Source organism: Temnothorax curvispinosus, unplaced genomic scaffold, assembly GCF_003070985.1.
Source record: "Temnothorax curvispinosus isolate PA1 unplaced genomic scaffold, ASM307098v1 QBEX01002827.1, whole genome shotgun sequence".
Taxonomy (NCBI): Eukaryota; Metazoa; Arthropoda; class Insecta; order Hymenoptera; family Formicidae; genus Temnothorax; species Temnothorax curvispinosus.
Window position 1 is genome coordinate 480193 of NW_020212607.1, and position 14474 is coordinate 494666.

At 39.4% G+C, this 14474-nt stretch overlaps 1 protein-coding gene across 3 annotated transcripts in view; it reads right to left on the reverse strand.

Moving 5' to 3' along the window:
* The window catches only part of LOC112451930 (rap guanine nucleotide exchange factor 2-like), a 114564-nt gene that overhangs the window by 67497 nt on the left and 32593 nt on the right, over positions 1-14474 (reverse strand). Inside the window, exon 1 of one of the 3 annotated variants that reach the window (XM_025011853.1) lies at positions 8218-10857. The exons of the other annotated variants lie outside the window; for them this stretch is intronic. The gene's annotated coding sequence lies outside the window, so the exon portion shown is untranslated. Of the gene's footprint in view, positions 1-8217; positions 10858-14474 lie in introns of those variants that run through there. 3 annotated transcript variants of the gene reach the window in all.

Genomic DNA, 14474 nt, shown 5'->3' on the forward strand with positions numbered 1-14474 from the left:
AGAGCCAATCGGGCGTTTCGCTGCACCTCGCTGCGCATTTTGCTTTGTACGGTGCGCCCAGTGCACAATGCTCCCGTTGTCGCAACACACTGGGCCACATAGATAGACAGCCGACTTTCTGCGGAATCTTGTGGATTATTGCTCTACTACACTCTACGTGAGGAAGATTCCGAAAAAAATTAATAAAGCTCACGAAACGTAACACGCAACAAGAAGCATATGCAATTGTCTTTCTACGGTACAAGTGGTACTTATATACAATAGAAAGACAATTGCTTATGCTCCTTGTTGCATGTTGCGATCCACACCAGTGAATCTTAAAAAACGCAATATAATTTTCATAAATAAAATAAAGATTTTTGCTTGTATAAAATAAAGATTTACACGGAAAGGCAACGCTGATGACAAGTACATCGACCCGTTTTTTTTTCACAATCAGTCATAAAGAGAGAGTCGCAGATTACAGTAATTTAATTTATTGCGCCAACTTTCTCTAGTTGTGACTATTCACACTTTCGTCGCAAAGTACCATAAAGAGGCAAATAACATTGCGAATACTCAATCAGAGAAAGAGAGAGAGAGAAGCACTGCTTTTAAATTTAAAAAATTTAAAACTCGAACAAACTTGAAGTACACAGCAGCGAGAATAATTTCTTACGAAGAAACGAAACGGAATTAAGGGGAGGGGGAATTCGAGTTAGCATTGGAATTTATCTTAAGTGCACAACGATCCGAAAAAAGGACCCCTCATTAAGGAATCATTCAAGTTTACATGTGCCACCAATGTTAATTCCAGTCCCTCGTTTTCTTCGGTTCTCGAGTGTTTTCTTTGTTAGAAAAAAAAGGTATTCTCGCAAATACGCAGCAGAATAAGGATACGATGGGAAAAGAGAAAAATATCTGCAGGACCGTATATTAAAAAACTTTTCGTTTCTGCGTCTCACTGAACTTCGTTCGTGGCTCGTTTTCTGCCACGTTCAGCACAAATTGAGAAAAACTTTGGCGTGCGATATTCTCTCGCGATACATACAAGATGTCTTCTAAATTTGAAGTATGAGATTGCATTTTTATTTAAATTTCAAGCAAGTGAACTTCGACATTTCGTTTAAGACAAAAATTACTTTTAATAAAAGAAAAGGAAAAGGAGAGAAAGAGAGAGAAGGAGAGAGGGAGAGATAAAAAGAGACAGAGAGATTGTTCGTTTTAATAATAAAAAATTTCAAGCAAAGAAACTTTAAACTTTTATCTTGATAATAAAAAAGCTTAGAACTTTTAAAATTTTTGCATTATGGCTTACTCTAGAAAATTGATTGTCCTTATTGTACTATCTACTTCCTTTATTGCCTGATGTATATCATTCAGCTATATTATCATCGTCCAAATTTCGAATAAAGTATAAGAGCAGAATTCGATAAATCAAACGTAAGATTTGAATGCAATAAAGATCGAAATATTTCTATCAAGATTTATTTGACACCCTGTACATCAGACGCGGAAAATGAGCCGAAGGAAACTCGTGTCGCTCCTTTTCCCAAGGGGAACGGCACCGTATTATCGATCGTACTTACGTCGAGAGAAACATCGTGTTTCGTCTCGACGGCACGCAATATACGAAAATTCAAGGTTCCCGAATGAATTTACCTTCGTTCTACTGTATTGAAATGAATTGCGGTATTGTACAATTTTCAAGTACAATCACCGATAGGCCTTTACTCAAGAGATAAGCGCAAATTCTATTACGATAGTAAATAAAGCAAAAAATAAAAGTAAAAAAAATTAGAATAAAATTAATTCATCGAAAATTATAAATGTTGTTCGAATTAATAAAAAAATATATTTTATTTCTGAATGTATTAGTATTTGATATGTTTATTTATATATTTTAATCGCAGGCAAAACTCCTAAAATATTGTTATATATTATAAATATTAAATACTGCTATACTCTGAAAAAATATCATAATCTGCAAAATTTAATAATGCAAAATACAACTTTTATAAAGAGGCAACAGATCGCCGTCGAGAGTTTTAATATGTTAAAATGCTATAGAGCACCTTATGAGGCTTAGCGTGGCCGAAGAAAACAACTCGAATAATAATAATCCCAATTGCCATTGTTGATTCGCGAATATTTTCAGCACTCGAAAGAAAGGAGATTTTGAGAAGGATACTTCACGGTGTAAGTAGGCTTCAACATTTCGTTGAATGGCGACGGTCTCGGGAGTCGGGAGACGCAATAATGCTTTCGAGGCGATCGAGGGGACGAACAATCGGCACGCGTTCACACAAATAATGGATACGTGCTATACTCAAAACAATAGTCGACGAAAAATTTGGACCGCGGACTTTTTTCACTTCGCCAACCGCATTTGCGTAACGGACATTTTTCACAATGAAACAAGAAGCTTGCGTTTTGTATTCACATGGCACGTGGCGCGCATACCGTAATGCACCGGGCCGAAGCTTGCAACGGCACGTGCCGCGTGTCATAAGCACACGGTAAATAGCAGCGAGATGGGATCGACGAGATCGTTGAACGTAATGGATATCCGGTCTCATCAGTCAGCCATCTGGACTTGGATGTCATCTAAGAGACAAACTCGTAAAAACGAAAATAAAACTGCAAATATCATTCACTTTTTCATTAAACTTTTAATTCAATTTCTTTGGTTTAGTTAGTTTTTCAGTTAGATCTTTAGTTAGTTTAATTTTCTTTCATTAAACCGTTAAAAAACCAGTTTATATATTTACAAAATATTAGAAAAAATATGTCCGACAATTAAAGTTATTATATCTTATTGTATCAAAATAATCAAAAGCAGCTCTTAGGCAATTTCTACGTAATATATTTTACGAGGTAAAATTCTTTATAAGAGAAAAACTCTATTTTTAATCGACAACGTTTGGCTATCAGTGTCGTCGTGTCGTGGACAATTCGACTATTGGTTTTGGTCGGATTAATCGTCAAGACGTTTCGACCATGGGTTTTGCTCTTTTCTAAATTGATATAATCTTTGATACTTATATATAAGCATATCATTTTTATTAAATTAAATTGTTAAATTTAAATTTCTTTTAAAATTCTTTATAATTATTATCTATATCTGAGAAACAGGTGAAAATCTCGTAACCTGCTTATGCAAGTATTTCTTTACTTCTTTATAGTATATGGCTAGAATCGATTTCGCCACTTTACAGGAAATTGTAAAGTGCTTCGAGGAAAAAGCTATTGCCGCTGTTCGACGCCACATATCAGTGTCACTCTGATCTATAATCAGCTCATGTTTTGTTTCAACGCGCGATACTTGTACTTAATGTTATCGTCGCCTCTCGCAGCGAGTAAACGTTGCAATTTAACCATCGTATTTTACGATTTTTCCGGAATTAAAAAGAAAAATGGCGGGTCATTATCCCTCGGCTTCGCAGTAATTAGCACGTGTGAGCCGCGCACGCGAATCTCTACGTTTATTGTTGGTAAAATAGGAGCGATACGCGCGGCATATCACGACGCGTTGTATCGTATCAGCCTCGAAATGTCATTCCAATTTCAAAGTATAGCATTTTACCGATAATAACGGCAGCGATAAATTAAAATTACTGCAATTAATTCAACAGGCTACTCGACGCGGAAAATACAACGGATCGCCTCTGTTTTTCCATCATCAGCTGAAGATCCATAGCTATTTGATCTTTTTCCTTTTTCGCTTATTATTCTGTCTATTACTCTCACATTTTTAATTTAACTATAACATATAATTCAAGCGTACAAAATCATAATGACTTCCTGCAAAATTGCAGCACATGCATGTTACCGCGAACATTCCAACAATCTAGGAATAGATTAGAAAGTCAGGAAAATATCCGGGAAGATATAGTTCAGACGAACAACTTTTCGTGATGAATATCGTCATAGTTACTGAATACTCCCAGCAACAAAGCACTAATAATACAATTCTATCGAAAATTAAACAGAGAGAGATAATTAATTATAATATTCAATATATTTTTTCTTTAAAAAAGCAAATTTTCTTTTAAATAATAAGAACTGCAGTAATAATTTAATATTTACTCGGCCCAAAATTTTTGCTTTAGTCTTGTTTACTTTGTCGCTCACATTACAAAAAATGCAACTATAACTGTAAAAATTAATTTGATTACTATTATATCAAGTTAAATTATTTTGCACTCGCGAAATTAGAATCTTAGAAGATATCGTTTCCCGAAGAAACATGCCTACGGAATGCACTCGATAACCTTGGCTCGTAAGACGGGTTTAAGTTGTGCGCAAGAACGCCTGTTCTATATGGAGCCATGAAATCTCGAGCACCTTCTGCAAGACGCTCAAAATCGTCTTCTCTTCCTGCAAGCTTCATTTCCGGAAAACAGTTCATTCAAACGATAGAGACACTTTGATGCACAACACAATGAAAATCAGAAAATAAAATAAACATTAATTTTTTTTTTAAACAAAAACATTCTGTGATTTATCTCGCACAATCTCTTGAATCGAGTTAAATCTATAATTATTGTATGAATTGCATTTGTTTTGTAGCGGCAAGGTATAGTTGATCTTACGCGCATTAGATTATTTAAAATGTCAAAAATACATGATACAGTGCCATAACTCTCTCGCGGATCATTACTATAAATCATCGGGTTTGGATCAAAACTTTCTCCCACGACAAGCACAGCATTTAATTTGACTTGGAGAGGCCGATAAGGTGTAGAACATCTCACGTACCGCTACTACCGCAAGTAAACAAAATACCCTCCGACGATACAACGTACCCGTTTCGCATCTACGTGCCCACGAACCCTCTTATGTATGTAGCACGAGCAATAAAGCCCATACTATTATTAGACTGTCCGGTGGACCCTGTCATTTTTTTTCGATACAAAGATCGTAGCCCGAGTTATCGACTTTGCGCTCTATTCGTACCAAGCTCGAACCACTGCGGCTTAGATTGGAAGTCGGTCGATACAGACGCTGACGCTGCGAGACTTCGGAGCTATATGCATAGTGAGTGGAGCATTAACGAACCAACGCAACGATAGAAACCTCATTCAGGAGATCCGCGTCTCGAACCGTGATGAACCTCACGAACAATTTCTACGCTAATTGTATAACACTAAATAGAAAGGAAAATTGTTATTCCAAAAATTTGCATTCCTAAAAATCGTATAAATCTTTTTAACTTTGATATAAAATATTCAATTAAGTTTGTGAAAGTTTTCACGTACATCGACTTCAAATTCATCGAAAGATCTGTTAAATATATGAAAGTAAAAAATTTCTATCGTCATAATTTTTCTTCTAGTACATGTCGAGAGAATGTGGATCTAGATTTCTAAATTAGAAATCTAGATTTAAATTGAATGTCAAGACAAGAACTATACCTATGTATTTTTCATTGCTCTCTTTTCATGCAAATGTCATTTAACAAATCTACAAATTAACGCAAACGTTGTAGGAAGCGTACTAATCATGTAAATCGAAAACCATCGAATATAAACCGACTTGTGTATTCGATTCGACCTCGGGTATCAGTCGTTGGTGAAGCGAATTATAAAAACTAGAAAGAGCAGGTGACAATAGAAGATCGTATCCAACGTAACAATCATTATACACAATGGCAACAATAACTATTGTGAGCAGGCTAATTGTTTCATGAGAATCAATAATTACCTCAATTTACTTGCGTCATATTGAGACAAGATATATCGGGTGTTGCAAAAAAAAACAAATATATAGGTACAGTAGCACCTCATTACTAAAAAACACCTCTTGACAATGACTCTTTCTTTCATATAAATTAAATTAATCTCCAAGTATTGATTTAAACAAATTCTATTATGAGAACAATCTGTGTGACTCATATTTATTTACGAACACCACGTAGATATACGTTAGTCTCCCACGTCATTCTACCTTTTCCCCTTGTTCTGAAATCACGACGAAACGGCTAGATAAAGCGATGTATTCGTTCAACCAATGAAAAATCAATACATTACTTTGTAAACAATATCAAAAGGGTCGCCGGAAGTTTACGGCAATAAAATGCCAGCTGACAAGCGTTATTTTCCATTTAAATATCATGGGATTCATGGGAAACAATCAGTTACAAAACTCTGAAATCTTTAATAGAATACTTTTATCACAATGAAAATAAAAATATATGAAAATGCAAATGTAATTAGATAACTATTTTATCTCATTTCTATCTCATTTCCTCTTAAAATTGTCCTTTCGGATCGTACCGAAAATGTTAGTTAAATGTCGACGAAGAACTGTGTCTTTTGTGACATTATTGCTATAAGTGCTTTCGTAGCAAGATAAGAACGAGTGTATTTACATAATGTATTTCAATATTAGTTTAAATTCATGAATAAATTTTCCCGATAAATTCCTAATAAATATAAAAAATGTAAAAGTAGGCAAAGATCTTATCTAATAATACTGTTTCCCAAAAATCTTAAATTACTCAGATAGAAAAAAATAAAAAATTTGGATTTTTTAATTTCCTTAATATAATCGCATCCCTTCTCTTTCTAAAGCCGATCTTAAAAGTTATATTTTTTAATATGCTTGTTCAAATATTTACTAAGTTGAAATATGGTATTATTACTACTTCAATGAATTTTATTCTATTCTTATACAATAAGTTACTAATTTATCTAATTTAAAATAATAAAACACAAACATCCTTACGGCTTTCCGAGCCCTATTCTTCATACTGAATTTTAATCCGCGGAGCCATTTGAATATTATTTATCTAATTTAATTTCTAATTTCCAATTTAAAATTAAAAAATGCTTTCAGTTTTATATATATTTTAATCAGTCTATAACACAGATAGAAAAATTTTGCAATGGGACGAGTTTTGGTCACTACACAGACGCAATCATAAGATTTTTATCCCAGTCGGTTTTGATCCATGAAACGTGACTCTCGATCGGCATATCGGCACTGTTCTATCCTATGATAGGCCTTACCGTAACGCGATACACTCGCTGTTTACCAAAGGGGAGTGAAACGTGACGCGAGATATTGACGATTCCGTGTCACGTGCACGCACGTGTGACAGCCACGAAACAATACCCGTCCGAAAGCTAACCACGACAGAAATGTATCGCAGCTGAGCCCCAATGATTGCCATCCCATTATCCCGCGGATCAAAGCCGTTCAGCCAGAAGGAGGGTATCAAATTATTCACTCAAAATTCCTGTCTATCCCTAATATCCATCTCTAGCAACTGATCGAATTCATTACGATATAATCAGCGATAATCTGATACCTGACTGATTCGTGACCAATTTACTCACAATAAGTACAGAAACAGCTCCGATTATTGAACTCTTAACTCGGTTAATTTATGTATCCAGATATAAAAAAAAAACTTGTTTTTCTCTCACAAAAAATTTGTTATTTTTTAATTATCATTGAAATTTCGAACATGTATTATACATACGTGTGCGTTTCAGTCACAGATAAAATCTTTGCAATTCAATCTTAATTATATATCACTTCGCGATAAAACGCATGTGTCAGCAATAACACAAACATAATTCAACTTTTTCCCCTATTTTAATTAAACACAGATCGTTTTTCCTTCATGTTTAATCTTATTTTAATTTTTATAAATTTTTAATAGTATATTATTTTTGCTCACAATAAATCTTAATTTTATCGAACACAATTTCTTGCACGAACGCCTGCGCGATACATTTTAATTTGATCTCATGTTATAATTATTTAATGATTATATACGTGCTATTTTGTAGTCTACAGAACGTTTATTTAATTTAATAATCATAAAAGTTGCACTAAAGAAAAATCTCTTATTTGAATTTAAAGGCTGGAATAATTCTCAAACCTATTATTACGCGCAAGTTAGTCCTACTGGAATAATTGCGGCGACGTAACTTTCCAAGAAAGAGCATGTTAATCTTTCAGACATCCTTTGAATGTCACAATTAGACAACAATATTCGGTTAAGCTTGTATGAATAAACAGTTAAAAAACGTACAGCATTCATTTTACAGTACCTACGTAACATACGTCCTCGAGAAATTAATTCTAAAGTGCGAAAGAATTTATCATTTGCCCGTCACGTATATACGCATTTTTAATAACATTGTATGTCATCGCTGCATTACCGCGCGTTCTCTTCGTACGTGCAAAGGTTCAAGTCGTTAAGGATGATTTAAAGTTTCTCACCGGTCATCCTGCGTGACAGTAATGTCGGGCGGGGGCGGAGGGGGCGAGGCACCGTCTGTAGCATCCAGCTTGCCGGCTTTTTACTGCGCTGCTTGGCTTCTCTGACTTCTGAGAGAGAAAGAGAGAGAGAACTGGAGGGAGAGGAAGAGCGAGAGAGAGAGAAAGAGAGAGAGGTGACGCTCTCCACCCGACGAAGCGCGATACACGTTGTGCAGCAACTCGCGATCGTCGCGACTCGTGTCTTCACGCCGCGGCCGCGGCCGGCGACATCGCCGTCGATGGTTGACCCCCTTGGAATCTCTCGCCTCTTATCGCCGAGTCGATCGATCGATCGGGTAAATCGCGTCCGTACACCCCACGAGCGATGACCTCGGTATCCTACCGCGCATTCGGGCGATCGCCTACTCCTTCATCAGGATCTTACCTCTCTTTCGATACGAAACGCGCTTGAAAGCCACGTTGAAATATTTGCTCGCCTCTCGACCCGTCGATTTACGTTGTGACCCGCGCAGAAGTCACGACAGTCGGCGCGAGATTCGATCCCAATTCGTCGGTCACTCTCGTCGGGACCTCGTGAACTCTGGAAAAGTTTCTATCGCGAATCGCGACCCACTTGCGCAGGCTCGCCTTTCGCGACCCTCCTCGCTAATCTTTCTCTCGAGCCTCAACCTCAACCGCGCGCAATTTCATAAGACGCGCAATCTGCTCGGCGCAGCTAGCTCTTCTCCGCTCACGCCGGGATAATATTCGTCGTAAAACCGTTACTCCAGGCTCGCTATTATAGATTTATTACGGAATACCTGCCGCCGCTGTGCTGTGCCGCGCGCGAGTGCCGTGCGAGTCTGCGAGTCGAGGCTGCGGTGAAAGCGAACGGCGACGATTATCGCGCGGAGTGAACAGGCCCCGAGAGCCTCGGCCACGCTTACTCCGCGTTCTCGTAAACGCGGTCGCTCTCCTGAGCTGCGCGCCGAATACCAAACCGATCCCGCGAAATAACTCGGCCGATACTCGTCGGACGATTGTTGCACTCTCCGAATGCGCTTGCCTTCGTAAAAGCGCTCGTCGTTTCGCAGCGCACTGAATACCAGCCTGATATTCGTCAGAAAGATCGCGAATTAATCGTCGTTTCGGTTTGTGAAAAATCCAGATATGTTCGCTGGTATCGGCGAATCAATTATTACGTCGTAAACGTGATAAACCTTCCGCGCATCTACTGCTCCACTGATCCACGCAGGCAGCCAGGCAGGCACCTTTGCGAAGCGCGAGGTGTCGCGTCGCGAAAGCGCGCGGGTCACTGCACGAGACACGAGACACGAGACACGAGTCGTCCGAACATCCGCGCGGTTACCTTCGGAATCACGGAAAGGACTTCTCTCTTCGACGTTCGATGAACGTTGTGACCCCGATGAAGATTTATCTTTGCTCCTGACGATATTTCGCAACGACAAGACACTTTGAGAAAACTCGAATGTATCTTCGCCAAGTCAACACGCGCACGTGATTCTTAAATCTCTCTCTCTCTCTCTCTTTCTCGTAGACGACGATAACGGGTCTCAACTTTCCTTTCATGAAACGAAAACTCTGTATTCCATTTCCGCATAAATTAATGGATGACGATACGCGAGGTACTTTTCTCCAAAAAAGAATGCTCTTCGATTGTAATTCGATGACGCGGTCTCCGCGAAATTGGATGTGCTCAGCGGCGACTTTCTCCTTCGCAATGACAACGGGTTTCGATTGTCTTTTGGACAATCACAATTAAGTCAAATTGAAGATATAACTCGTAGCAACAGACGATCTTTTTAAGCAAACGTCATCCGCTCTTGCTTCCCACGTAGAAAGCGTTGAAATATTTCCGTGCTTATCTCGATCGTGCCGCGAAATTTGTGTATATTATCGCTCGTCGAAGCGGCGAAAGGAACGGAGATATGCTCAGCCCGATATATTCAGAAAGTACAACTTTTCTCCTCTCTACTCCTCTCTCTCTCTCTCTCCCTTTCTCTCCTCCTCTCCGTTATCAATCTTCCTAATGTCTTTAATTCCAAGGTCTCATAGGTATCCCACGTTAATCGGCTCCTGATGGAAATTACGCACGCTCCGTTTTACGCAACGGCGCGCGACACAACCGTGCTTCGTCTCCTCGGGCGCGATTACGTCACTTGCAGACGGGAAACGAGATTGCATCCGGTTTTATAAGCCGGGAAGCGCGCGATCGAGGATTCGCGAGAGGATTCGTCACTGGCGAAGGTGTCACTTTTGAACGGATGAGACACGAGCGTGGGGGGAGGGGGGAGAAAATCCATCGATATCGATCAAATTGCGGCGCGTCGATCCGCGAACCCGATATTCGGCACACGTCTCGCGTTCCGACGCTAGTACCATCGGACGAATGACAGTCCCGACGCCGTCTCGATACAGTCCATCGTAAGGTCCATCAGAAGTTTCCCCCCTCTGGACTCTCTAGTCTCGATTTATGACCGGCGCGGGCGCGACCGCATCTCTGCAGAGAGAGAGAGAGTGATCCTCCGGACGCGCGGAACTCTGTACTCCGAACTGGAAATCGCGAGATCGGAATGCGATTCGCGGGTGCAGTCGCTATTAATCGCAACGCTCGCCGACCGCCACGGAACTCTCGACAAGACTGGAGGTTCTCTTGGTAGGTGAGGCCGGCCTCTTTCTCTCTCTCTCTCTCTCTCTCTCTTTCTCTCACGCTGGTCAGGAGCGTATCCGGCGCGCGCGAGCCAGGTGGAATTCCTTCCGTAGAGAACCGATGAGTGTTTACAGGATGTGGGCGCGACTAGTAGAAAACTATCATCGCTAGTCGAGTGCTTTCGTAAGATAATTTTGCTACGCTCAACCGCTCAAAAGACGTGTAATTCTTTAAATTCAAAAATATTTTTCCTACGTGCCATACTTCTCATGTAATTTCGTTATCAAAATAATATTTTTCGTAACGAGAATATGCACGATATAATAATCTAATCTCGAGTGATTAATGACAACTATATAAAATAAATCGTAGTTGATCGTCCTATTAATCGTCCTTATGTCAAACTCAGTTCTTTCTCTTAGTTTACTTTCGAGATTATTTGCTTTTCTACTTTCGTTCTTTCCAATATTCTCTTTCAGCTTTCGCAGACATTTTCAAAAGTTGCTGTATTTCCAGCAAACCAATTGTATTTCGCTTGCCACGCTTGAACGTCGTTATCATATACTTTAAAAGGCAAGTGTTCGAATCAATAAATATATACATATAAATAAAAGTACGGCGGTGTGTATGCGTGTGTGGGACTATATGTGATTAAATGGTTACGACATTGAAATATATTATGCAATGGTTATGTTTCGTATGAGATGCATATATATAATTAACCGAAATCGCATCAACGGGTTGTCAGAGTTTGCGTGCTTTTGTGTAACGTGGATGTTACTGAAAACTTCGTTGACATAACACAGTTTTATTTTGACTAACGCTATTTTCGAGCTGCTTGTAACGCAGAACATTGCACGGCGCAGTTTATTCGATGTGACATGCCAATTAAAATTGCGTCGATGCTATACTATAGCGATCGTGTTACGTGTTGTTCTTATATCAGTTGACCGATTCAAATTGCGTCGATGTGACATTATAACGGGCGAGTTATATCTTATTCATAACGCACACTTGCATTCGAATTGTAAAAAAATGTTAACTAGCGTAGATATGCTGGTGAATACAGTGATAAAGAAGAAATTATACTAACAATGATTAAATTTGAGATATTGTTTTATAGTAACTATCGTGATTGAGATATTGTATTTCATATAATATGAGATAATTATAGAAAACATAATCGATTTCAAGAGCTACGAGAGTTCACAAAATAAAATATTTCAGTTTTGCTGATTATTATACCTTGATTTAATTGCGAAATTGAATATCGATGGTATGGACCAGATGAGTATAGCGCGTATACAGCCCTGCATCCAACCTTTCTCACTCTATCGATGCTCTTTATCCTTCTTTCTCTCTCGCTTTTTCTCTCTCAATTTACTTCGCTCTCTAATTCCGTCTCTGTTGCACCAAACTACTCGCTTTAAGTAGGATGTCCTCGTCATTCCCCCTTTCATCCTCTTCAACCTGGCCGATCTCTTCTCTGCCATTTATACCGAAGTACCTCTCGGGCGAGTTCGTAAATTTTCGGCACGAACGACAGAGAGAAGACCAGCGAAATGAGAGGCTACGGAGCAGAAAAGAAAGAAAGACGAGAGAGAAAGAAAAGACACAATGGAAATTAAGAACTATTAAATAACGTAAACACTATAAAGAAGGGATGGAGGCAGAAAAGACAGAAAAAACACAAGTTGTAAAAATGTAATTAAATACAGCTTAAAAAAACGACAGAACAGCGCGAAAAGATTTTTCACGAAAGTAATAAATTAAAAATTGGAAAAGGAATAATAAAGTTTATTATCTGTATATATATATCCTATTAGAATATATAGTTTCTTAATGCATTGCACGATTGCGAGATAAATAAATAAAAAATAAACGCGGATACAATAAGGCAAAATGAATGAACACGCAGACAGGAAGAAAAAAACATGAGATTAAGAAACAACAACGAGAGAAGTGTCATTTCATCATCGTAGAGAAGCGAGAAATGGTGACACCGGTAATGGAAAGGAGATGGAGAATAAAAGAGCGACGGAGAAAGGGTGAGAGACGGAGACGATGGGAAAGAGCGGAGTTAAAATGCGAAAGAGAGATAGATAGGCAGAGGAAGTGAAGAACGTAAGGGGAAATCCTAAAGGGAACGAGAGGAGAAGGTTCTCCCACGTAACCACGCCCCACGTTCTCTCTCTCGCCGACAGATTTTTACATGCGGATCGAGGACGGAGAAGGGGAACGTCGAGGCAAAACCCATGGGACGCCAGAGTGCGGCCCCCGTTTGCAGTTTGCACCGTGAAACGTATCTCTCTTTCTTTCTCTTTCCTCTAACCAAGGTGGAGGTGGAAATGCACATGCACATATGCGCGTACATACACAGAACTGACAGAACGTCGCCCAGAATTTCCTCCCCTCGGAAGTAGGTATGTCGCGATCTTGCGGACACGCTAGAGCGACGTCGCGTCTGCTCTATCATCGGGAGGATCCAGGGAAGCGAGAGGGAACGGAGGAACGAGGAAACGACATATTAAAACGGTCGTACAGAGATTAATTTGTTGGAATTGGGCACTGTACGCTTCTCTTATGATAGTACTCGCGCGCGCGGTCGGCCGCGTCTGGCCGCGTCTCTGTCGCCAGTCGCCGTCGTCTGCTCGTCTATGCACATCAGATGCATGCAACGCGAAAGAACGTCCCGTTCCACCAAGCGGCAACCGAGCGTGTGATGACCGCGGATAATAAGCGCTCCACATTCCCTTTTTTTCCGCGAGCGGCATCGCGCGTCAGTAAAGAAGAGCGCCCATCGTGCACGAGCGTGTGCCTTCCGCTTAAACAGTCTCTTTAAACGGAAGGAACAAAATAAAACATCGATTTAGTTATATCATAGCCCGCCATACGCTAAACACGGAAGTTCCAGCTTTTCTTCATTAACCTTTTATTAGTCCTTATTTATCACGGTCAAAATTTGAATTTTGTATGAATTGCTTTTACAAAACACTTGGGACATTTTTTGAGAAATTAATGTAGGGTGTACGTTTGATATTTGAATCGCCAGTAATTACAGTAATTATAGACAAGACATTGCCTTCTATTTTACACGGATTGAGCATTTTTTATTTCGTAAATATATGTATGTAAAAATTGAATAACGTTTGTCGCTCGTGCAAGAGAGAAAAATTATTCATTACATGCATAAATGAGAAACTGTTGCTCTCTCGAATAAATAAACGATATCAAAAATTCAAAAAAGATGTTTCGATTTTATTCGCTCATTGCGTATACCTTAGGAATGCACGATTAATGAGAATTCCCGCGGTTGGAGGGATATACTGACTATGAAAAAGAAAATTGTGACCATAACCCTGACGGGAGTAGCCAATTTACAAGCGCTTCGCATGCGACGTACGCTGTGTCTCGAAATAACGTCGCTGCATGAATTACACGACCATTAATCCATTAGCTGCTGAGTTGCATTATGACGTACGTCCCTAAACGCGACGATATAAGCTTTATACGCTCATTATAACTTTGCTCGTCGAGTTTAACGTGGGAGAAATAGGAGAACAGTGAAATAATGAGACGTTTCATTACGTACAAAGTTTCGAAAAGC